Consider the following 26455-nt stretch of genomic DNA (forward strand, 5'->3'; position numbering starts at 1 on the left):
CGCCTGTTAAGATTCAGCAAGCAATCCACAGATACTGTGCTTATACTTGCCTTAAAAGGCCACACCTGGTATAGACACCATGGAAAACAATATGGAGGTTCTTCAAATAACTAAGAATTGATCTACCATATGATCCAGCAATCCTTCTACTGGTTATATTTACCCCAAAGACTTGGAAACCCATATCCAAAAAGATATTTGCACATCGATGTTCATAGCAGCATTATTCACAGTGGCCAGGACACGGAAGCAACTGAAGTGTCCTACAATAGATGATTGGCTAAAGAAGCTATGTTAGGTATACACAATGGAATATTACTCAGCCATAAGAAGAAATGAAGTACTTCCATTTGCAACAACATGGATGGATCTCGAGATAATCATGCTAAGTGAAATAAGCCAGACAGGAAAAGTTGAAAATCACATGATATCACTTATATGTGGGATATAAACCTAAAAGCCAGAAATGAACAGGACAAACAGAGACTCGTGGGCATGGACTATACCCTTGTGGTTCCCAGAGGGTAGTGGGTAGGGGATGATGGGGGAGGTACACAGGGTAAGTGGGTAAAATATGTGGTGACAGAAAGAAATCTAACTATGGAGGTGAACACACAGTGTAAATATATATATTCTTTACTGTTAAAGTGTACAGCTGAAACTTATTGGATTTCGTTAACCAATGTCACCATACTAAACAAACAAACAAACAAACAAACAAATAAATAAATAAATAAAATGTAATTTACTTTAAAAAAAAAGGCCATACCAGAAACCAAGACCAGCTGCCTCTAGTATGAGTCTAGGAGCTGTTCAGCAAGGAGAACCTGAATCACTGAGGATACACCTGGATGTGGCTTGGGTGGGGCAGCGAGTTAGGGGAGGCAGAGTTTCAGGGAATCCTCTGGGCTGAGTGACCTCTGTTACCCAGTTTGATGAGGTCTCCGCTATGGCAGCGCTGGTTCCCCGAACTGGGATGGGGGAGGGTTAAACAGAGGAACAATGGATACTGCCAGCACTTCTGTATAGAGCGAGTCTTGCCTCGGCCCTCACTCCGACAACTCAGTGTCCCCCTGTAAGTCCTTGGTGCCCCCTGCGCAGCCTAACCTGCAGTGGTGCTCAGAGTGAAGAGGTCTGTCACCGCAGAAGTCTGCTTGTGGACGTGGTCCGTTTAAGAGGCATCTGTAGCCGCCGTAGCCTCCGTCCCACTCAGCTGCTTGGGACCCGGCAGACTTACGCCCCATCCTATCTTCTTCCTTTGCAGGGTAATTTCTTAGATTTCTCCCTAGTTTTATGGCTTGTTCTTCTAGATCCCAGGCAATTTTTCCTTGCTATTTGCTCCTTGTTTCTGTCACAACTTTGATTTGGTCCCAGAGGAATGAATAGAGCCTTTATCATCTACACCATTTTTTTTCCATCCTCTCCTTTTGCCCGTTTTTAATTGGGTTATTTGTTTGTTTGTTTTTTTGCTATTGAATTGTAGGGGTTCCTTATATATTTTGTATATTAAGCCCTTATCAGATATATGGTTTGCTAATATTTTCTCCTATTTTGTAAGTTGCTTTTTCACTCTGTTCATTGTTTCCTTTGTTGTAGAGAAGCTTTTTAGTTTGTTGTAGTCCCAATTGTTTAGTTTTACTTTTGTCACCTGTACTTTTAGTGTCATATCCAAGAAATCATTTCCAAGACCAACATCATGAAACTTTCCCCCTATGTTTTCTTCTAGGAGTTTTATGGTTTCAGGTCTTACATTTAAGTCTTTAATCCATTTCGAGTTTTTTTTATTTTTTATTTTTTTGTGAGTGGTGTGATTAGGGGTCTAGCTTCATTCATTTACATGTGAATATCTAGTTTTCTCAACAACATTTGTTGATGAGACTGTTTTTTTTTTTCTCATTGTGTGTTCTTTGCTCCCTTTTCAAAGATTAGTGGACTAAATATGCTGGGCTTATTTCTGGGCCCTCTATTTTGTTCTATTGGTCCACATTTTTATGCCAGTATCATACTATTTTGATTACTCTAGCTTTGTAATATAGTCTGAAGTCAAGAAGCATAATGCCTCCAGCTTTGTTCTTTTTCAAGATTGCTTTGGCTATCCGTGGTCTTTTGTGGTTCTTTATGAAATTTAGCATTTTTTTTATTTCTGGGAAAATTGCCATTGGAATTTTGATAAAGATTGCATTGAATCTGTAGATTGCTTTTAGCGGTACAGACATTTTTACAATATTAATTCTTACAATTCAAGAACACAGGATATTTGTCCAGTTATTTGTGTCTTCAATGTCTTTCATCAGCATCTTATAGTTTTCAGTGTACAGGTTTTTCACTTCCTTGGTTAAATTTATTCCTAAGTATTTTATTGTTTGTGATGCTACTGTAAATGGGATTGCTTTCTTAATTTCTTTTTCAGATAGTTTGTTGTTAGCATAGAAATGTAACTGAATTTTGTATGTTGATTTTGTATTCTGAAACTTTACCAAATTCCTTTATTCTAACAGTATTGTGGTTGAGTCTTTAGGGTTTTCTATAGATGATATCATGTCTTCTGCAAACAGAGACAATTTTACTTTTTCATGTCCAATTTGGATGTCTTTTTTTTCCTTTTTCTTGCCCAATGTCTCTGGCTAGGACTTCCAGTACTGTGTTGAATAGAAGTCTCAAAAGAGTGGGCTTCTTTGTCATGTTATTGACCTTAGAGAAAAAGCTATTAGCTTAATATTGATTACTTCACACCTTCCCTCTCCCTTGCCCTTAACATTTATTGCTATGCTATCTACAAACTGATATGAATTTTGCTTTTTTACATAGTTGGATGGATAGGCAGATACTTTACTACTCAACCTAAAGATTGTGAATTTTAGTGCGTGTGTGGGGTGGGGGCGGGTAGGGAGGGAGAGAGAGGGAGGGAGGAAAAGGTGGTGATGGTGGTGTTTATGTGGTGGGGGGCGTTGGAGTAGAAAGGTTCCTTGTATTCTGTGCTAAGAAAGCCCCTTTAAAATGCTACATCCTACAGAACTTCCTCCCTTTTTCTCTCCTTCCTCCCTTCTTCTCCGTCTATTCCCTCCCTTCTTTTGGTAGTGATTGTGGTTTCCCATTTGTATTTTGTAAATGATTTCCATCTGAAGTTTCTGAGCTTTCTGTTTGAGTGAGATATGCTTATCTAGCATGTTAGACAAGAACATGATTTACTACCCAGACAGACAGACTAATTCAATACGTAACATGTCATTCTCTGAAGGATCATGATACTGTTGCTAATTCCCTGTGTGTACCAATTTAATTACGCTTCAGAAGTCAGAAAAATTTAAGTAGTTCCAGTTGCAGTGTTCCAGTTCACTAAGCATTAACTATAAATCACTAGTGGGTACTTTAAAAAAATCTGTTGATGGATTGACTGGTATTTTACATGAGTATAAGCCAACTACCTAAGGGTCTCAAAGTTGATTTTGCGAAGTAAAAATGTGCTCTTGATCTCTCTCTCTGGCCCCATAATATCTTTGTCAACCCTCACCCTATCCTGTATACCTTTCACAGGGCCCCCTTTACTTTTTCCTTCATATATTTCATCAGACTCTTTAAGGGAGTCATAGACTGGTTGTGATTATTACTTAACCATTTGGGAACCACACGTCTTATTTTTTTCTTCTAGTTTTGTGAATAAAAGTTATATCTTCTTAAATGAATTTAAAAAATAGACTAGTTTTTAACTATTGAAAAACTTATTACCAGGTAGCCTTGTTTTAATTTCATCATTCAATAAAGCCAAAGTTAATAATCCTTCTTTTTTCTTTTCTTTCAGCTAACACCTGAAATCTGTTCTACAGGAGGGTGACACTAGTTACTTCAATATACATTAGTGTGCAGCCTTTATGACCCTTTATTTTTTTTACTAACAATCTTCTGGACTAGAAGGATCTGGGAGTCATTATTTAGTCTGTTTTTCCAGAATGAATTGTGCATACTGTGTAAAATTGACTACAAAGTAAGGATAATGATTTTATTTGAGAAATCAGTACTTACTTTACAAGTATATTCGCTATGGTGTTGAGGCAAAGTTGACTAGATTTTATATTTTACAACTTTATTGAAGTATAATTGATGCATAATAAATTATACATGTATAAATCCATATACAACTTGATGAGTTTTGACAATGCCTACGAAACCATGACCACAATAAACATGATAAACATGTCTGTCACCCCCCAAAGTTTCTTTGTACCCCTTTATAATTCACCTCCACAACCTCTAGGTAATCACTGATCTGCATTCTATCACTACAGATTAGTTCGCATTTTCTAGAATTTTATATCAATAGAATCATATAGTATGTATTTTTGTCTGCCTTCTTTCACCCAGCATAAATATTTTCACAATTGTCCATATTTTTGCATGTATCAACTCTTTGTTTCCTTTCATTGCTGAGTAATATTCCATTGCATGGGTATACCATAATTTTGCTTTTCCATTCACTTGTTGTTGAACATTTGGATTGTCTCCAGCTATTATGAATAGGGCTATTGTGAATAAAGTTGCTATGAACATTTATGTATAAGTCTTTGTGTGAACATAGTTTCATTTCTCTTGGTTAAATCTACAAGTGGAATGACTAAATCATGTGATAGGTATATCTTTATCATTTAAAAAAGTTGCCAAATTATTTTCCAGAATGATTGTAAATATCTTAACCAGAGATATAAGAAAGTTTCATTCCTCCACGACCTTACCTGATTTATCATGGCCAGGTTTTTGTTTTTGTTTTTAATCTTAGCCATTCTAGTAGGTATGTATTGGGATATCTTTATAGTTTTAATTTATAGTTTTCTAATGACTAGTGTTATTGAGCATCTTTTCATAAGCTTATTTGCCACATGCATATCTTCTTTAATGAAGTATCTATTTAAATATTCTCCCCATTTTATTGTTTTTTCTCTTCTAACATTGAGTTGTAAGCGGTCTTTATATATTTTAGATACAAGTCCTTTGTTGGATATGTCTGCTTTGCAAATATTTTCTACCAGTCTGTGGCTTGCCTTTTCATTTCTTAACAGTGTCTTCTGAAAAATAAAAGGTTTTAATTGATACAGTCCAGTTTAATGATTTTTTTCTTTTATAGTTTCTGCTTTTTGTGTCCTATTTAAGAAATCTTTGCCTTACCCAAGGAAACTATGGTTTTTCTCCTATATTTTTGTGTAGAAATTATGTAGTTTTAATTCTTGCATCTGGGTTTAGGATACATTTTGGGTTAATTTTTGTATGTTATATGAGGTAAGGGCCAAAGTATTTTTGTTTGCTTTTAATTTTTGTTTGTTTGTTTTACATGTGGACATTCAGTTACTCCAGCACTATTTGTTGAAAAGATTACCCTTTTCCCATTTAATTGCTTTGGCACCTTTGTCAAAAATCAATTGACCTTTTACGTGCAGATCTATTTTGGGACCTATATGTTTATCTTTATGCCAAACTCACATTGTTTTAATTACTGTATCTTTAAAATGTCTTGAAATCAACTAGTATAAGCCTTTCAACTTTATTCTTTTTCAAAAGTGTTTGGCTATTCCCAATTGTTTGAATGTCCATATAAAGTTTTGAAACAACTTGCCAATTTCTATTCAAAAAGTCTGCTGGGGTTTGGATTGGGATTACACTGTGTCTATAGATCAATTAACATCTTAACAATGCTGACTCTTGCGATCTAGGAACAAGGTATGTCTCTATTTGTTTAGATTTTTAGTTTATGTCATCCATGTTTTGTAATTTCAGTCTACAGATCTTGGACACCTTTTGTCAGATTTATCCCTAAGTGTTTCATATTTTTTATGCTATTATAAAATGATTTATATTTTAAAAATTTACTTTCTGATTGTTGATTACTAGTATATAAATATTTTATATATAGTATTCTGCAACCTTACTAATCTCACTTATTAGTTATTATACCCTTTTTGTAGAATTTCTGAGAATTTTCTACCTAGCTGATCATATTATCTATGAATAAAACTGATTTCACTTTCCTTCCAATCCGTATTTGTACCTGGTTTTAAACAGCAGTGTGAAAGTTGGATATGTTATGTAACTTCTTTTAAACCTTGGTTTCCTTATCAGCAGTATGGGGATCATATATTACCTACTCATAGAGTTATTGTGAGAATTAAATGAGATAATGTAGATAATGTTACTTCTACAGGACCAGGAAGATTATATAATCCCTAAATGTTCATCTTTTGGACACTCCTCCTATTTCAAAAATTCCACATCCATAGTAATGGATGTCCTCCAAACATTAATTTCCTTTTAAATATCTGTCATCAGTGAATTTATCCAAACCCAGAAAAAAAAATCTATATTGTCAGGCTGTTCTAAATTTTGGGGCTGATGTGTTTTCTAAGTGTACTAATTGTGTGGAGTTGGACTTCATTTTATTTGTTACCATTTTTAAGCCTTCTTTTGGACCTTCTCCAGTTTGATACTCTTATCCCTGAGATGTGGTGACCAGAACCTCACACAACATCCAAAGTGAGGGCAAACCATGAAGAAGGAATTTGGAGCAGAGTTAGGTGAAGGAGTGAGGGAGGGGAGCGTCTTATCATTTGTTTTTCTGTTCCTAACATGCCTAGACCAATTATTTTGGCTGAAATAGCAAATTAGGCTGGTGTCTTCAGGAAACATTCTACAGTGATTTCCAGATCCCTTTCCTTGCTCAGAGCTGATAGCTTGGATCTCATATTCCAAGAGGCAGAAACCTATATTTTTAAAAAAGGTACCGATTACCTTATAGTTATTCCTGCTGAGACTGTATCTGGAGTAGCCAGGAGGTCTCTTGGTCTCTAAGCCTACAAGTATAAGTAGCCAGGGTCAGATAAAAGCCTCCTTGGAAGTGTCCAACCACTCCCACCCATTGCTCTTCCATCTCTGCCCCAAGAGCACTTGCTAGAAATATATGCATGTTTTACAGCTGCCTGCCAATCCTTCCTGCTGACCCCTAACCTTCGGTGGGCTTCAGCTTCATTTACATGACCAGTGGGGAGAAAAATAAGAATTTTGGTTTAGAAAAATTAAGATGCCTATACCAGATCGTCCTTTCATGTTAGCCTCCTATTATCATCCCAGTCTTAGATCTTAAATATGTAGAATGAAGGAAATTTTGCAACTTAACTTGATATAGTTTGATGACTCTTATGTCAGGGAAAAGAATATACCCAAGTGACTTCAAATTAGCTCTAATAGTTGGAGGAATGGGATGGGGGTGGAGATAAGGGAAGGAAGATTTTGTCCAGGCAAAAGATAAATTTAATTTGAGACTTTACTATGGTGAGGACAAGAGGAATCTTAGTAACCTGGCTGTTTAAATTGCCCCCAGTGCTTCTGAACATACTCAGGTAGGCGCTGTCTGTCTCTTAACTTATTTTTCCCCAAACTATGTATACCTTCAGTAAACATGGTTGGGTATCTGTTATGTGTAAGGCTCCTATTTCTGAAACATGGGTTATTTCCTTCTCTCTCTCTCATTTTTTTTTTTGGCTTAGCAAAGTGACTATTTAAGATGATTATTCAATTATTCATCTCAAGTATAGAAGTGGAAATTGAGAACATAAACAGTTCCTGACTTCAGAGAACTTTACTCCATGCCACTCCACCCTCACCAGATTTTTTAATTCATATAAAGCAAAATACCCTCCAGTCTACAGCTGAGATTGTTAACAAGGTAGTAACCTTGTGCATTTACTACCATTTTCTAGGCCTCATTTTCCCCACCTGTAAAGTGAAGAGTTTAAGGATCCTTTCAGCCTTCAAAAATTCGAATCCCAAACTTTGTTGCCCTTTGTGAGTGCAGTATGAAGCATAACAAATTAATGGAAATGGTGATGATGATGGTTTATTTTTAGATTTTTTTAAACAAAAATTTTAACTACCCATTTGAATACTAACTCTTGGGAGTTTTGGCATTTCAGGCAATCAAGTGAAACTCTTATAATATCCAGCTGTATGTTCTTGAAAAGAGATCAAGTGAGTCAGAGATGAAATAGCTGGATCTATTTGGGGTCAGCAATTTAATATTTGCCTTTATATTCATAGTTTTTATTGATATAAAACCCTCTGAGAACACAGACTCCTGAGCTGCCATTAGCCTGTATGATGCTTTTATGCCAGTTACAAAAAGACTCTCTTTAGGTGCATTCAGTTCTGTATAGAGGCACTAGGTTGGGAAGTAGAGCCCAGTTCACATTTACTCCCTCAACTTGGGGCCCTTATGCAGTGCTTCGATGCTAAGTGATTTCATTGCTAGTGCTTTTCATAATGTTCTTTTCAGATAAGACTCAATTTTGCTTGTTTTTCTAACTTTTTAAATTTGAGTTTTCCAATCAGATCTTATCACTGCCATCACTGACTCATTTTCAGCTGCAGCATCCTTTAAGGTTGCAATGCAATCTTTGCTTCTTCTTCACTTTCCTACCTTTTGCTTGCTATACCATAGCATTGATTCTAGGTCCCATTATTTCTGCCTACTTTTTGCTGACTTTTAAAAATTATCTTACTTATTTTGGCAGCCGAAGTCTCTCACCTGTATGCACAGAGAATTCGGTGTCTGTTTTCCTACCCTTAGTATACATTGGGGTGACTCAGGACTCTTTTGCATACTTCCTAACCCAAGGATTTATTACTTAACAGCCATATAAAGAGGTTCTCACCCACATGCCACATACCATACTGGGAGCTCCACAGCTAAGCCTCTAGCCCCAAGGCGTTTTCTCTTTACAAGGTGATGCCACTTTCTCTTTACAAGATGATGCTTGCTATGAGTTTGGAAGACTCACAAAGGCCACCGTTTGCCCCACCCCCTTCCAGTCTTTTCAGCAGAGAGGGAACATTATACTACTTTCCTAACTCTGGCCCTAATCCCAGGCATTATCTCCCTCTGACTTCTTTTAAGAAGTTTGCTTTAACTGGTGCTGGTAGTGGAGATGATGGTGACTGGGCAATTCCCTAGGGCAGGAAAGAGGAACCAGAGGTAGCAAAGTCCAGGTGAGAGTGTTAGAGGAACATTGTAGGCCTTTCTCTTCTTCCTATGTGTTCCCAATTCCCTGATTTCAGCACAGAAATATCTGTGCCTAATTCCCATCCACAGGGAGTCTAGGTAGCTGAGAATGCTAGTTTTCATTAACTATTTCTTGGTCTGGAATATTGAAGGAGAAAATCCCAAAGACCCAGATGATTACCTTTGGATTATCTTCCACAAACTGCTTCATGTTTAGGTCACTGAATGCAATATCCGCAATACTATTTTCATTATTTGTATCAGTGAGCTTGTGAGCTCTTATAGCTAGATCCCGCTTTTCCAAAACCTGGGTACCCAAAATAATCAGACCATCAATTTTTACCTCATTCTATATTATCTTTTGAAACCATCAACTATTTATTTTCTCAATTGCCTGTAAAGCTCCCTGCTTATAAACATTAGAGAACATGGACTCTGAAGTCCTTCAGACCTGAATTCAAGTCTAGCTGTGTAAGCTTTGCCTTATGTAAAATAAGACTATCAATCTCATTGAAGAGTTGTGAGAATTCAGTAAGATTATATATGTTAAATTCCCAGCACACAGTTCATCATGGAAAGATTTCTGTAGTTATAATTATTAACAGCCCAAATTTTGAAATATTTATCATAATTATATTCCAAAGAAATATTTATAATACCTAAAACTTATATAGTGGTAACTATGGCAGATGCTGTTTAAGAGTGTCCCATCACTTCACTCATTTAATTCTCACAACTACCTTTGAATACCTATTAGTATCTCCATTTCACAGATAAGGAAATCGAGGCACATTGAGGTTAAATAAAGTGCCCATCCTCACCCAACTGGAAAGTAGTGGGGTCAGGTTTGTGATCTCAGATTTAGTAGGTTCTAGATTCCATATTCTTAACCATTATGCTATATTAAATAAATTCGATCATGGTTACTTTTAAATATGGCCTTTAAAACTATTTTTAGTTGATAAGCACTTACTGAGGCCCTCATGGATGAGAGGGGTTGAGACAAAGGAAGAGAAATATGTAAGTTACTACCTTTTAACTATCTTAGCATCTAAGAGAGGGGTGGACAAACACAGTGGGGAGACTAGGGACAACTTGGAAACAGTAAATACATTTGTCAGTTCATTATAGCTGTCAACATTTTGCTTTACCTTGACAGCTGTGGGGCCTTCTAGGCCAGTACTTCTCAAACATTACTGTGCATACAAATCACCTGAATAATACTCTTAAATGCAGACTTTGATTCAATATGTCAGAGAAAGCTGGAGATTCTGCCTGAGGAACTCCTAGGTGAGGGCTGATGATATTGTCTAGAGACCACACTGACTAGAAATGTATGATGCATCAAGCTACTAGATAATAATACAATGCTTTCTAGAGAAACAAAGACATGTTGAAGATTTTAAGCTGAGCAAATGGGGACTGGAATGATCATTGGAGAATGTCATAGAAGAACTGATTTAAAAATCAGTGTGATACGTGAAGAGAACTTGGGGTCTTTGTAGTAGTCTGAGCAAAGTATTAATATGGTCAGAAAGGTGGTTCTTGCTGTTGTGTGGTAGGTGGATAGAGGCAGCCAGAGACTAGAGGAGATCCCGCTCAGAGACTGGTGTGGAAAGGGTAAAGGCTGGGAGTGTAATTATGGCAGTGGAAATGGGCAGGAAAGTCTGGCTCCAAAAGAGATTGATTTCTGTAAACCACCAAAAATTCAGCACAATTAGGATCTCTTCAGTAATAGCTCAGAAGTGAACAGTACTCTAATGTTTGAAAAAATTACTTCCACATCCATTATCTCATCAACACAGCAACTATGGGAGATTAGTAGTTCCTTTCACCCCCATTTTACAAATGAAATTGAGATATTGTAGCAGCCACTTAAACCATGTCTGAGAAAAGGGAAAGTTAATTGCAAGAAAAAAGACATTGTGAAAAGGGACGCAATTACTCCTCTTACTTTTATAAGTAAGGGTAGAAAATGATATTCCACTACTATGTTGAATAAAAGTGGTGAAAATAGACATCTTTGTCTTGTTCTCAATTTTAGAGAATGCTTTTAGCCTTTTCCCATTGAGTATAATGTTAGCTGTAGGCTTGTCATATATGGCCTTTATTATGTTGAAGTATATTCTCTCTATTCCCACTTAGCTGAGAGTTTTTATCATAAATGGATGCTGATTTTGTCAAACACTTTTTCTAGGATGCATGATAATTTAATTTACTAATTTCATGTAATTGACCGTTTAGGTTTCCAGTATTTTTACCATTATAAACAACGTTGTGGAGAACATCTTTGTACCCATATCTTGGTCGGAGCATCTGATAATTTACTTAAAGACATATCAACTCTTTAAGAAGTCTTCTTACTGATTTACAACTGGGCTGATTTAATGCTTGATAAAAGCATTAAGAGCATTAGGCCTATGGATTGGGGAAGTTACATAAGCATCTTTCATTATCTCAGATTACATGGTGAACTCTCGCTGGGCCCCCAGGTTCAGAAAATCATGTGTTGGAAAATTCTGCTGTATTTTGGTGTCATTGTCGATCTTGGGTCTCCTCATGCTTGTCCATCCGCAAAAGATATGACTACTCATTAGACTCTGGACTGGGATAGCAGTGAAGTGGTGGAGAGAAATGAAATATAAGGCCTAGTTCCATAGTTCCTGCCTACAAACGGCTTATCAGCTCTTTGGGGAAAGAGGCTAGATACATGTGGGATAATTAAGGACCAGATCAAATTATAGCACCAGCTTATGTAGCTTGAAAGTTTGTAGAGAAAAAGCAAATATGTTAATGATATTATGGGTGATATTTTTTTTTCTTTTTGCTAACCTATATTGTCTGCAGTATCTATATGGAAGAAGTAGGACGGCAATGTGGTTTGAATCTAGAGTCTATGGTGAACTGTCCTTTATTTTTTGCGTGAACTTAGGAAAGTTATTGAACATTTTCAAGCCTAATTTTTCATCTGTGAATTGTGGGTAATAATATTATTTATATGTAGTGACATGAAGAAATGATCTAAGCCACTAAGTGTTTAGTCTTGTGCCTGGCAAATAGTAATGTTTATTACTAGGTAATAAGTACTACCTAATATTATTATTAACATTATTAGATATTGTTTAAATAATAGGTTAAAATATACATAAGTAGTAATATATATGTTTATGTGTGTGTATATATATTCCTACCTGTCATTCTTTGTAAATATAACAATATATACATACAAACACACATATAGTTATTATTATCATTATTATTATTATAGTTATATTTACAAAGAACAGAATAGTTAGGAATTTAAAGAAGCTTTGAAATCCAATTTCGATTGGCTCTACTTTAAGAAAGAAGCTTTTCTCTGTCACTAGACTACCAAGGGAAAGTTGCTGTTTCTTCCCTCTCCTGCCACCACCAATGTTGGGGGCTTGTTTCCTTAGCTGTGCTATTCAGCAGTGGGTTGAGTGAAAAGATTACAAATTATGGAGCCACAGAAATCTGAGTTCGAAGCCTGGCAATTAATTCTCTTTCCTAGCCAAGTGCTCCTGAGCAATTTCTGTGAAGCAACTCCTTGTATCTCAGTTTCCTCATTTGTCAAATGGCAATCATTTTTAAGTCGCAGGATTAGTGTGAGGAGAATTAAATAATAGTGCTGATATGATTGTATTTGGTCCGTAGTTGAGTGCAAATTATTTTATTTTCCTTTTCTCACTGGAATTTCCACCTGGCTTTTGCAGTACCACACCCTCCACTTCTCCTAGCCTGGACTAGGGACGAGTTGTCTCATATCTCAAACCTTGATGAGACTTTGGCCCCTAACAATATATTCTTTTACTTGTCACCCAAGTCAAATGTTGGTTTCCTAACATAAGTAAGTAAAATATCCTTTATACCAGCTCTTCAGAATTTTGCTTCCCAGACTCTGTTCCTGCAACTTCTCTTTTACCTTCCCTTGTGAGCTTGCCATTTGCTTCTCTTTACTTGCCTTTGAATTGCCCCCTCTGTTGGGGTGAGAGTTGGGGGCCTCCCATTATCAATGCTAAACGTTCTTTCCAGTTTTGGAGTTCTTGCTCTGGCACTAGTGCTGGAAATTAGACTGTCTATTGGTTAACCCTCCCCCAGCCCTACTCTCAATATTCACACCTAGAATTCTCTCCCAAGTATGATCTTTAATTCAAATTGGGCCTGTGCTGGTCTGACTGGCTTGGTGCTGATTTTTTTAAATTTTTATACTTTATTTTTTTTCAGTTATAGTTGGACATACACTACTATATTAGCTTCAGGTGTACATCACAGTGATTAGATATTTATTTAACTTATGAAGTGATCACCCGATAAATCCAGTACCCATCTGACACCATACATAGGTGTTACAATGCTACTGACTCTATTCTCCATGCTATACTTTACATCCCCATGACTATTTTGTAACTAACAATTTGTATCTCTTAATCCCCTCCCTCCTTAGCCCTCCCACCCCCCAATCTGACAACCATCAAAATGTTCTCTGTATCTATGAGCTTCTTTCTGTTGTTTGTTAGTTTATCCTGTTCTATAGCTTCCACATATGACAGTTGTCTTTGTCTGAATTACTCCACTTAGCACAATACTCTCTAGGTCCATCCATGTTATTGCAGATGGCAAGATATCATTCCTTTTATGGCTGAGTAATATTTCATTTTGTATGTATCTGTATGTATGTGTGTGTATACATACATACATACATACATACATACGTACATACATACATACATACATATATACCACCTCTACTTTATCCATTCATCTATTGATGGACACCAAGGATGCCTCCATATCTTGGCTCCTATAAATAAATAATGCTGCAATGAACACATGAATTCATGTGTCCCTTCAAAGTAATGTTTTGGGTTTCTTCACATAAATACTGAGAAATGGGATAACTGGGTCCTTCATTGTCTCTTGTTATAGCCTTTGTTTTAAAGTCTGTTTTGTCTTGTATAAGTATTGCTTTTCCAGCTTTTGTTTGTTTCCAATTTCATGAAATTTTGTAGGCCTGAAGGGATTGGGAGGAAATGTTCAAAATAATGAAAAGCAAGGACCTACAACCAAGATTACTCTACCCAGCAAAGCTATCATTCATTTAGAATCAAAGGACAGATAAAGAGCTTCCCAGACAAGAAAAAGCTAAAGGAGTTCATTATCACCAAGCCAGTATTACAGGAAATGTAAGAGGGACTTCTTTAAGAAGAAAAAGAAAAAAGAAAAAAATATGAATAATAACATGGTAATAACTACATATCTATCAATGAGTACTTCAAATGAAATATAATTAAATGCTCCAATCAAAAGGTAGGGTGGTTGAATGTATAAGAAAACAAGACCCTTACATTATTGTCTTTTTCTGTTCCTCTGAACCATCAGGCACAAGAGCTATAGTGGAAAGAGCCCTTAGATACCACTGACTCTCCTACTCAGAGCCATTCCTAAGCATCTATGCTGCCAGTTAAGGCAGTTGACACCACAAAGCCCTAAAAATATTCTAGGCTCAAACTGGTTTCTTCTCTGCTCTTAAGGCCCAGTATTTCTGAGATCTCAATCAAGTATCCAGAAGCTTGGAGCAGATCCAAAGCTGCAGCTTCAGGAAGGTATTGATACTGCTTGTTCCTTGGCATCTCAGCAGGAGTACTGGGAAGCAAGTGAGGGAAAAAGAAAAAGATTATTCACATAGGGAGGGTGATTTAAGATATGAGGGTCAATTTAGGAAACGACTATATGGCAAAATTACATTCTGCCAAAATGATGTTGAAGAGATTAGCCTTTGTATGTTTTTTTTTTTTAATTGTCCCTTGTATAAGTTTATGTAGAACTCACGGCTGACCAATAGTTTGCCTCCTAACAAGTTAGCTTATTTCCTTTTATCATCTCAAGGTTTTAGAACCTATAGCGTTTGCCTTTATGCCTTGGCTACTGGGAAGCCCAGATTGAATTTGAATTTTCAACTGAAGCATATATCAACAAAAGATTTTCTTCTTATAAAATAAAATCATCTCTCCTCTGTTCCTTAAAGCTTTTTTTAAACTTATGATCCTGTTATATAAGAGTTTTTATAGTAAGGTACTTCAAATCTTTTTGGATATAAGTAGGATACTTAGTGGATAGGGATTGTCATCTTTGTTTTATGGCTACTCCGGGAAGTAGGCTAAAGTATAAGAGAGACTCCCCAGGGCAACAGACCTTGCAGGGAGAAATAGTCCCACAAGCTTAACTTAGATGGGGAGAGGGAGCTGTGCATAGTCTTTGGAATTTTGCATTGCAGGATCTCTATTCTCCAGTCCCATGCTGGTCTTTTCTGAAATTACATGCAGATGGTTCAGGTGGAAAATAGCACATTTTAGACATTTCAACAAGAGTACTGTTGCTACCTGGCATCACTCTGAGACACCAGGGAGGGTGAGGTATCTTCTTCAGTGTGAACTTTATAACATGCAATGGCAGGGAACCAGGTTCCTAGATTCCTGTAGCACCTCCAAGAATGTGGCTGTGAGTCCTCAATTTGGGAATTCAAGGAGATAAATCATCTTCAATTGGATACCTTTGCACCTTGGAGACCTTTACCAGAAAAGGGGAATTGCTCTGTAGACTAGGCTTTCTTGCCTGTATTCTACCTCAAATGTGAGACAACATTGCCTCAGGGGACAGGTGTCACCACTATCAGGTTAATTTTCCTAAAGCCTAGCTTTGATAGTGTCACTTTTCTTCTCATCACTCTTCTTTGGATTTGCCTTCATGCTCATGTCTTCTGATCCATTTTGATCATCATGCCCTGGTAATTGTTTTTAGCTAAAACATAACTTATTTATGAAGCTGCATAAGGAGCTTTGGTGTCAGTCCGACCTGGAATTAAATTTGGACTTTGTCACACTGAAGCAGTGAGGGCTGACCCTTTCTGAACCCTGTTTTCTCACTTGTAAAATAGAGTCAAGGGTACTTCCCTAATATGGTTATTGTGAAAGTTAGTATTTTAAGGCAAAATCTATCATTTATTGGGCAAATGCTATTCATATTATCATTATTATCTCATATACCATTTGTCATGTACTAAAATTAGCACATAAGACAAAATCATGAATTATTGGAAATTCCTCCCGAAAAATCTCTTGTATTGCAGTAGAGTACTGTATCTATGTATAGAACCCTATACAGTAATTCTTTAAGTTTGTGAAACTCTGAGGTAGACTAAAGAAAGGAACGGGATCCTCTCTCCCTTACTGGCTCTGGAGTAGCAAGCTGCTATAAATATGAGTTAGCAATGAAGAAGGCCACGTGGCAAGCACATGAAAGCAGCCTCTAGCTGACAACCAGCAAGCATCCAATAGCCTACAAGGAGCTGACTCCTGTCAATAGTCATGTGAGCTTGGAAGCGGGTCCTTCCCCACTTGAGCCTTAAATGTGAACCCAGCCCTGACCAATACCTTAATTACAGACTTGCAAACAAGCCAGCTAAGCTGTAGCCTGGACTCTTGTCCTAAAGAAATGGAGAAATAATAGATCTGTGTTGTGTCAAACCAAATGAAAAAAAAAAAAAAAAAAGGGAACACATGGAAAGTGTCTATGCAGGTATCTGGGTATTCAAACCATTATACCTATAGGATGACCATCAAATTCCTAGTGGTGAATAGGAATAGTCTGTAGAGAATTCTAGAGGCTTTTGTTGTTGGATTTGGTACATTTTGTTTTCACATTAAACTGCCACATTAATCCACATTAATAGAATTGTGGTTGTGAAAACTTATATTGTATGTAAAGCTTAGCCCAGTTTCTGCCACTATCAGTAATGACTTACTAAAATGTTAGCTGCTATTTTTCTTAGTACTAGTTATAATAGTAGCACCAGTAAGATATGTGACAGCACCTAACACAGGGTCTGGTACATAGTCATTTCTCAATAATATTTGCTGGATTTGAGTAGTTGGATCTATATACATACTAGTCTTTTAAAGTGTAGCAAAAAAAAGGATTTGGCCACCTGCTTCCTGTCTTTCCAAGTTTCCTGCTGTAGCTCCTTGTCCATTGGTTACATTTCAACCTGGAGTTTGTTTTCAAGTGATTCTGAAGGCTGGAGTCTGCCTTATTCATCTTTGTACCCCCACAGTACCTGGCAAATGATAGCTACTCAGTGAAGGAATAGATGGATGGAGGAAGCAGAGATTTGAATCAAACAAGGACTCTGCTTGCCTTTGTGAGATTTCTGCTTCAGTTTAGGCTGTTGCTGCTTTTACTAGAATTTTGGCATCAGGCTTTGATGGTTCTGCATATTCCTTGAAACTTTGCTCTGAGCTGGAAACAGTTTTACTCTTAATAGGATCTCTCTGGCTTAAGTACTCAAAAGTAGAAAAAAGCTGGCTTTTATACTTTCTTTACATTGAACACTTCAAGGGAGAAATGGCCCTTGAGAAGGAAGGTGATCGAGCAGCAAATAAGAGCATAAGATTTAGAGTTAAGAGAAAATCTTAGTTCAAATCCTAGTTTTGTCACTTCTAGCTATGTGTCCTTGGGAAGTCTCTTAAACTCTCTGAGCCTCTCTCTCCTGTCCTCATCTGTAAGATGGGGGATAATATTATACAATATTACATACCTCTTGGTGTTATGGGGGTTAAAATACTGTAAGTGTGCTTAAAGCCATTGTACATAATAATTGCTCAATAAATGTTAGTAACTATTGTTGTTACATACCATATCCCCTCTCCTTTTCAAAATGAATATAGCTTTATTGTTTTCCATGTCATTGAAAAAAATAGTTTGTTGTTTTAATATTAACTTAGAAAAATACATAAAAGTTTAAAGAAAATTTAAATTACCTGCATTCCTACCACCTAGAGATAACCAGCATTGATAATTAGGGGGATATATATGTCACATTTTATTTTTCTATGTTTACATATACACATTAAAAATGAAATTATATATATGTATTATTTTGTAGCCCACTTTTTTTATACCTAGCAATACATTATATAAATCTTTTTAGATCTACATAAACATTTCAGCGGCTTCACAGTATCGCATTTTATGACTATATGAATACTATAAAAATTGTAATTTAGTTTGCTTCTAATGTTTTGCTATTATAAATAGTGCTACATTGGCCATTTGTGTACATACACCTTCACACACTTTTCTAATTATTAAGAGATATTTATAAAAGAAGCAGAATTACTAGGTTAAAGGGAATACACTTTAAAAATTATTTCATTTATTAATTACAGTATACACTGATTAATCTTTATTAAATGTGATAGTGAATGGGAGGAAGCTTTCTAAACTGTCAAGTGCTGTATAAATATGAGTTATTGCAATTTAATTGTTATTGTTAGAGGTGTGGCAGATTGATGACCTTAAGGATTAGGAGAGGGGAGAAGGCTTGATTTCTCCCTGATTCCCATGAAATAAACTTATGTGGACATGTAAACATAAGTGGATGCTTACTATTTATTTTAAATCAGTGGTCCCTGACCTCTTTGTTACCAGGGACCAGTGCTCCTATGAGAATCTAATGCCTGATGATCTGAGGTGGAGCTGAGGTGGTGATGCTAGCACTGGGGAGCAGCTGCAAATACAAGTGGTTCCTAACAGGCCACTGACTAGTACCATGGCCCCGGGGTTGGGGGCCCCTGTTCTAAAGAATCTACATTTCTACTCCCTCCCCCAAACTGCCAAGATGAAGACTCTTGAAATGAAACAATTGCTTTCAGATATGGTTGCTTCCAGACAGATATTCAGACCTATTCTTTGCCAACTGCAAATTCTAGGAAATCACTTGAATAGAGAAGTACAAGGTCTCCAAAGCTACTTATGCCCTGAGTTGTTCCACTACACTCTTGAGAACCAAGCCTGAAGGCCTGGCTACTTTATATGTGTTTGTGTAGGGGAGAGGGTTTTAGGGAGAAATCATTTTTTAAGGCTAGGCCAGTTAGTCAATGCACAGTTTAAAGATACCTTGGTCACACCTTCAGTAGAGGGACTCAACTTTTCAGAGCCTGACATTCCACAGAGCTCAGACTAGCCTAGAGAGACTAACTCACCAACCCACTCCTCTGGCTTCCTGTTTTTCTAGCAGCCAGAGTGCCTCTTGAGTGCAACTTTATTGTAAGCATTGTTGAGTATGGGAAAGTATGTATTGAGAAGTCTTGAGTCTGGATCTCCTCATCTAACAGCCTGAATTCTCTCTGACTTCAAAGGCTGGGCACTCATCCAGGAATGATGCTCTTGGCCCCTGCTAGAAGGTGGGGCCAGGTGTGGGAATGCAAACAGACTGTGGGGGCCTGTATGAGGGTAGAAGGCAGCAGGAGAATATGTGACCATGGAGGGGAGCAGATGCCTGTGTCCTTGGCCAGACTCCACCTTATAAAGGGTACTCCTTGCAGGAATGTTTTCAGCGATGCCTGTCAGAGAGCTTGGGCTCTTTGAACCTCTAAGTCTGAATTGGGTGATGTTTGCCATAAGCAGTAATGAGCATGGAAATGATTTATTCTGGGATCTTGACTATATTACTATTAAATTACTAGCATACTTATGGAACCTATTGATCCTCAAACTGTTTTGAGTTCTCTCTACAAATCCATTCTCTCCAATCCTAGCAAATCCGATGTCACTGCTGGATATGTGTGTGCTGCTGTCTTGAAAAGTAGCACCTTATGGGTATTTTGGACTCATTCATCCTTTCTACATAGGTCTCCAGCTCACTGAGCTGTAAACTTTTACCACCTGTCCCCAATGTTTACTTTCTCTTCTGACTCTGTAAACAAACGTATACATACATTTTCATGTGTTCACATGCATTTCTGGGTATGTATGCTTGGCTTCCTGAGGCTATTTGTAAATCTGTGTGTATGGGGGTAAGGAATACATCTCATCTGTGTATACCTCATTAGAAACCTTGATTGTAGGTGGCGCTGTGGAGGCAGGCCTGAGGGCAGGAGAGGTATTGCACTGGAAGGAAGGGGTTGGCCCTTCTCTTGAAAAAGCAGGCTTTGGTGAGCTCTTAATTGAATTATAAGTCTGGACAACAGGGAAGCTTATCTCCCATTGTTGGGGAAAAGATGGAAGATTACAATGACTAGAAGAAAAAATCTTTTTTTTTTTCCTATAGTATGAAGGGTAGACTCAGAGGACTAATGCAGTGTCTAGAATCAGAAGGCCTCTTCCATTCAGGAAAATGTGGGGTTTGAGATGTGTACATTGGCTTAAGACATGTGAAGGTTTCGAATGGTTTTTATGTTTCCCAACCCCTCTAGACTCTAAGCCCTTTGAAGGTACATTCTTCCTTGTTTTGGCATTCCCTCTCTGAGTCTTGTATAACACAGATACTTAATACAAAGTACATGGATTATTAAGGCAAAAAGATATACTGCTAGGCTTACTGAGACTGTCGATGGCCCTGTGGAGTCTCACATAACTCCTCAGAAAGGAAGGCTTGAGCCAGGAGGTCTTGTTTCCAGAGCTGGCCTTAGACAAGGTTCCCACCCTCCCCACTCATGAAGTAATTGGTAGAATGGCCAGAACAAGTGAATGATTGTGCCATAATTAGTTTATGATCTGAGGGCATGCCAGTTTGTAGCATTGCCAGTCTGCTAGCTGCCATCAGCACAGATATGCCTCATAAAAGTGCAAGCAACAAAGCTATAGTACTATTCTCTACTAAGCCTAATGACTCAAAATTATGAACTAAAAGTAACTGAGCTAGTATGTTAACATTTCCTGAACACTGACCTTTTATATTTTTATTTTATACAAAAGTTACCTTTATTTCTTACAGTTATTAATCCTTTCTTTAACTTAATTGTGATGCTTCTCCCTTTCTCCCTCCATCTCTCTCTGCTTGCCCCACTCCCTCCAGTTTCTTCTTTCCTTACTTCCTCTTTATTTTGGAAGGGGGAGCATAGTTGAGGCTAGGGCAAGACAGAGCATCTGGCCCATTATGTGACAATAATTGAAATCATTCCCTTCTGATATGCTCAGGAAATGGTTCAGCCATTATCTCCTGCAGGTCTCACCCTCTTGGCCTTGTGTTGGTATGATTGTTGTCCATATATTCTCTTTCAGTGTCCTAAGAGTTCAAGAAACCCAACTTTAGTAATGAGAAATCTATCAACCTGACAACCTAATTTATATAAATGTGTACCAGAGTATTGGTACCAGACATCAGCAGATTTGGATTCTGAAATTAGCTTTTGATTCTGTGATTCTGCAAGCTATTCTTTCCTTTCCTGCCTATCAACCTGCATTGCATTTTTATTTCAGATGCTCAACATATGGGAATCTTCAGACCCATTAAAATTGAATTAAGAGTACACAGTATTCGTTGCTGACCAAAGCACTAAGGAGCTTATGTTTATAGGTAGAGAATAAAATTTATAGATTCACTAATACTGTTTTTACTTATAGGAAATAAAGCAATTTGTAGAATGACCAAAATCAGAGAATGGCTCCCATTCAGGGATTCCTTTCAGAACTAGTAGGATTATTTTCAACCTCACACAAGCAGAATTAATATTCCTGGCTCCATCCAGGGAACAGACTCAAAGTGGGAAATTCTTTACATTTTTTTTTAAATCTTCTTGTCATCACAGCCAAATTTTCACAGCTTAAATTTCTTATGAGTGTTTTTGTTTCGTTGGTTGTGCTGTTCAAAATGAAGGTATTATTCTCTTTTAACACTGTCAGCAATCACCTCTCCCACCCCAAATGTTCTTATTTCTATTTATTTTGATTTACCCTTAACGGGTTTACTGACTTTTTCTCTAATATGTGTTAGTGTCTGTATTTGGACCCTGCAGTGATTTCAGATCTGAAGGTTAATCATGTAAGGTCTGAAGTAAAATCTATAACTTACAGAAAACTAACGTTTTGTTTAAAAAATAAGTTTGAAACAAAATGTCAGTTTTCTCTAAGTTATGGGTATTGTATGCTAGCTATATTTTAATAAAAACTTTAAAAATAAATAAATAAAAGCCAAAAAAATAAGTTCGAGAGTAGGCCCTTGATGAGAAAGATTTTCACATATTTGTGAAATTCAAGCGTGTTATCTATTCAAAGCAGTAGTGAGCTGTAATAAACCGAATAAACCTAAGTTTAAAGAAATGTGTTTTAGTTGGTAATAGGCATATGAGCATAACTTTAATAAATGAATTTGCTATTACTTGTTCCCAAGCTTCTATTTAATTATAACTTGGCCGTATGTATTCTCAAGATTTATAATTTATAGAGTTTAAGGTTATCTTCCCTGATCAGAGGTGTTTCCATATGAAAATATTTCTAATATAAACTAGAGGAGTTTTGTTCAAAAACATACTGTTCATGATATGCAAATAGTTTTACTAAGGGCCTATAATAAAGGCAGAACCATTTTCAGTAATGCTTCACTTATCCTGAAGCTCAGAATAGAGCCTTGACCCCAGTAATAATTTTTTAAAGGCTTTGAAACAGCTGACACAAGCCTATGGAATAGGGGAAGAGTACCTCAAGTCTTGACTTCAGAGAGACCTACTGATCTTTAATTTAAAGGAAGCCTGTCATTCTCTCAGTTATAGCAGAATACAAGCAGTAAATTAGAATTGGGGGAAGTAGGTTGCATGGATTTCAGGAGGAAATTTATCCTAGAAATAGGCACAGTGACAGTTGTATACTAGACAACTGGGATGGAGTGATCACAAAAGGAAAGACCTGGCAACATGGAAGGCAGATAACCGTCCACTCAAAAATATAATATTGCGGTATTCTGTAGTATTGATATATCAGATTTTGCTTAGCCATTCTATTATTATTGGGAAATTAAGTTATTTTAAAATTTTCACTCATATAAAGTGATGCAGTGAATGAATTACATTTCTTCTGTTTAGAGTTATTACTTTCTGGTATCTTACCAAAAGCCTAATAACCAGGTCAAAAGGTATGAGCTGTTTTATAGCCATTGTTACATGTTGCCAGATTGTACTCCCAAAAGATTAAACTGTGTAAGCATACCTATTTTCTCACAGCCTTGCAACACTGAATGTTATTTTAAATATTTTTGCTAGTGTAATAGGTATGTAAGTATATTATCCATTTGTTTTAATTTTTATTTATTTAACAAGGCTTTACATTTCTTAATGTTATAATTTGCCATCTGTTTCTTTATCCATTTTTATTTGAGCACTTACCAAGAAAAATCTATTGACCTTCTATATTTTTATCCATTCCTTATATTTTGGATGGTCCAACTTTATCATTTATATTTGTCACATATTTTTCCAATTTTGTTGCTTTCATTTTTATGTGTACTTCATTATATTTCACTATGCAAAAGTGTTCTTTCTCACATTTATATATGCAAATCTATCCATCCTGTCTCTAATGTTTCTTTCATTTTTCAATATTCAGAAATTTACCACTCCTCCACAGCTGGGACAAATATGTGATTCTCTCTTCCCCATTCCCCTGGGGTATTTTTCTCTTTTTTGTGTTTAATTCTGGGACCCATCTGGAATTTATTGAAGTGTATGGTATGAGGTATGGATCTAAAGTAAAAGCTCCATACTGATAGCCAAATGTTTTAGCAATTCAATTTGGCAAATATTTCTTGAACTCCTCCTATGTGCTAAACATTGTGCTAAGTACCACAAGAAAGTTTTTTAAAATGAGGCAAAGTCCATGCTCTCCAAGTGTGTGATCCTGTGTCTGTGTCTGTCTCTCACTCTCTGTCTTTCTCTGAAGAGAGGGAGAGTGGCAGTGGCAGTAATAAGATAGATATTTAAATAATGATAACAATATGCAAGGAAGATTATGATAAGAATCATTAGAGAGGTTAGGAGCAAGAAACTGTGGGAATTTAGAGGAGTAAGAAATTCCACCTGAGACATGGAAAGACCTCAAGGTGGAGGTGACATTTAAGGATGGTTCAGATGGCAGGATTTCATTCATTCAAACAACACATACTGAATATTCTGCCAGCCCTTGTGCTGGGTGCTATGGATAGAGATGAACAAGATATAATCCCTGACCTTAAGGAGCTCTCAGACTAGCAAGACAGGGTGCTAATAAAGGAAACATACCAGGAGGAGGTAGCAGAAAGGGAAGCAGATGTGGTTGCAGAAAGTTACAAGTTGGGGAACAGTAGAGATTGAGACTGGAAATTTAGATTAAGGTCAGTCTTGGGTGTACCTTAAATGTCAAGAGGAGGCATTGATTCTTTGTATTGGCATGGAGATGGTTTAGGGATATGACAGTGTCATGTTTAGAGTAGATTTCTAGTCCAGTCCATTTCATTTGGAATCTGTGATATGTTTGCTGGACTGTTCTCTGAAATGTGAGTGAGGTAAAGGTATGCACCATTTTGATATTTGGGCTCCTTGGCAGTATGAAGTCTACCCTTTACAATATGTCTGACACCTCTCTATAATTGACAAGGTTTGTGATATCTTTTATATATTGCAGCTGGTTCTTTTTTTTAAAGCAATCCTTCAGCTTCTGTTTAAAGTAGTTAAGATCACCTGTGTTTTGCTGGCGTTATATAGGAGACATTTTAGAGTGAGTATATCAAAATGGCTAAAATGAAGTGTCTGGTATTTGAAGGAATAAAGTTCAGGTATTGTGAAGATTTTATTATGGGAAAACAGTTCATACGCACGTTCTTCTGGAAAAATGAGTGGCCAGTATGCATGAGACACAAAATTAACCTGAATGTGGCTGCTCATAATGACCTATTAAGTTTGTGGAGTGTTTTCTTTCTTATTGTGAGCATGAAGACAACAGTGTAGAAATTAAATCATTGGTAACTGGATCCAAACCATCTGCAAATTTGAAATAATTTTTCCCAGAGGCCAAGAAAAGCTTAATCAGAAGCTTAAAAATTAGTGTTTTGGAAACAGGACTTCCAGAAAGGCTGGACAAAGCCTTTGACAGAATCTTCCCAATGAAACAACCACTTAATGATGAAAATTATCAAAAATAACCATTTAAAATATCTGGAAATTGACCTAGGAGATTTGATATATTGAGAAGCATTTATTCGAGGAACTCTATCAAGTCTCAATAAGAACAATGGGAGTCTGGTTAAGACCTCTCTGCTACTCAGCTCCATATTATAGATGCTTTACTCTGCACAGGTATAGCCAAGTACATTTACCCCTAGCCCCCAATCACAGGGCTGTGATTTCACCCCAGGGGTGGGGAGGGAAGGCTACCTGCACCTCTCTTCCCACAGTCTCAGCTTCTTGTTGTGGAAGTTCGATTGTGGGCTGGCATGGAAAAGAAGACTGTCCCCCTACCCCAGTTTCCATGTATAAGGCAGAGGTTCTATTCCAGGAGAGGCAAGTTTAGAAAACTACAGGATACCAGCCTGCCCTAGGTACTGCTTGTAGGGTGGAGGCTCCATACTAGGAGGGGCATTTAAAGAAGATGGGGGCTACCATCCTCACCTTTCAGCCCGTGCTTGTAGGATGGAGGTATCACTCAGGGAGAATCTGGCCACCACCACATCCTCACTCCCATGAAGTATTACAGAAATTCTGCTCAGGGGGTTAGGCAAGATTGGAGTATCAGCAGCTCAGCTGCTCTATGGAGGGGGCTCACTTTATTTGGCACAGGGCATGGAGGAACTAATTCTTTAAGCTGTTGTCATAAACAATAGAGATATTTATATTGAGCAACTAGTAGGAGGCTAATAGTTCATGAAACTAGGAGTAACAAATGAAATTGTGGACCAGCTAGAAGTGCAACAGAACTGGAGAGAGAGAGAGAGAGAGAGGTGCGGGGGGGGGCTAAAAAGAGCCCTCTTAAGATCACACTTATCCTTGAGAGTCAGGAAGGCTGTGCACATATGCTACATTGAACTCACTCAAAAGCAACCAGAGTGGCCACTTGAGAGCTAGTAGTCACTCCTTGAACATGGAGCTGACTTAAAGGCATTTCCTAAACTGCACAGAGATCCATCATCAAGTTCTGAAGCCTTACTAACTCAAGGAGCATAAGCACAACTTTTGACCAAACACTAGCTAAACATTAAATTATGCTGACCCAGGAGCAATTCTGAGGTAGTTTAAAAAAAATAGAAGGAGAGAAAACTGAGCAGTAACATCAGATTTGCACAATGCAGAGAAATTAGACTTCACAAACAATCCAGGCAAGCAACCAGACAACAAGGCCAATGGTGATGATGGTGATGGTAAGATTTACCAGAATCTAGAGTTGCTACAATGTATTATCTAAAATGTTCAATTTTCTTTTTAAAGAAATAGAGAAAAATCATCAGATTTGTATAGAATCATCAAAGACCCTGAATAGTGAAAGCCATCCTGAGAAAAAAGAATAAGGCTAGAAGCATCACACTCCCTAACTTCAAATTTATACTACAAAGCAGCAATAATCAAAACAGCATGTGGTGTTGGCAGAAAAACAGGCATA

General features: G+C 37.2%; 1 protein-coding gene across 2 annotated transcripts in view; it reads left to right on the forward strand.

Annotated features, from left to right (window-relative positions):
* The window catches only part of SHROOM4 (shroom family member 4), a 228839-nt gene that overhangs the window by 20335 nt on the left and 182049 nt on the right, over positions 1-26455 (forward strand). Inside the window, exon 2 of one of the 2 annotated variants that reach the window (XM_023525978.1) lies at positions 14590-14661. The exons of the other annotated variant lie outside the window; for it this stretch is intronic. The gene's annotated coding sequence lies outside the window, so the exon portion shown is untranslated. The remainder of the gene's footprint in view (positions 1-14589; positions 14662-26455) is intronic. 2 annotated transcript variants of the gene reach the window in all.

This window comes from Pteropus vampyrus, unplaced genomic scaffold (genome assembly GCF_000151845.1).
Source record: "Pteropus vampyrus isolate Shadow unplaced genomic scaffold, Pvam_2.0 Scaffold660, whole genome shotgun sequence".
Taxonomy (NCBI): Eukaryota; Metazoa; Chordata; class Mammalia; order Chiroptera; family Pteropodidae; genus Pteropus; species Pteropus vampyrus.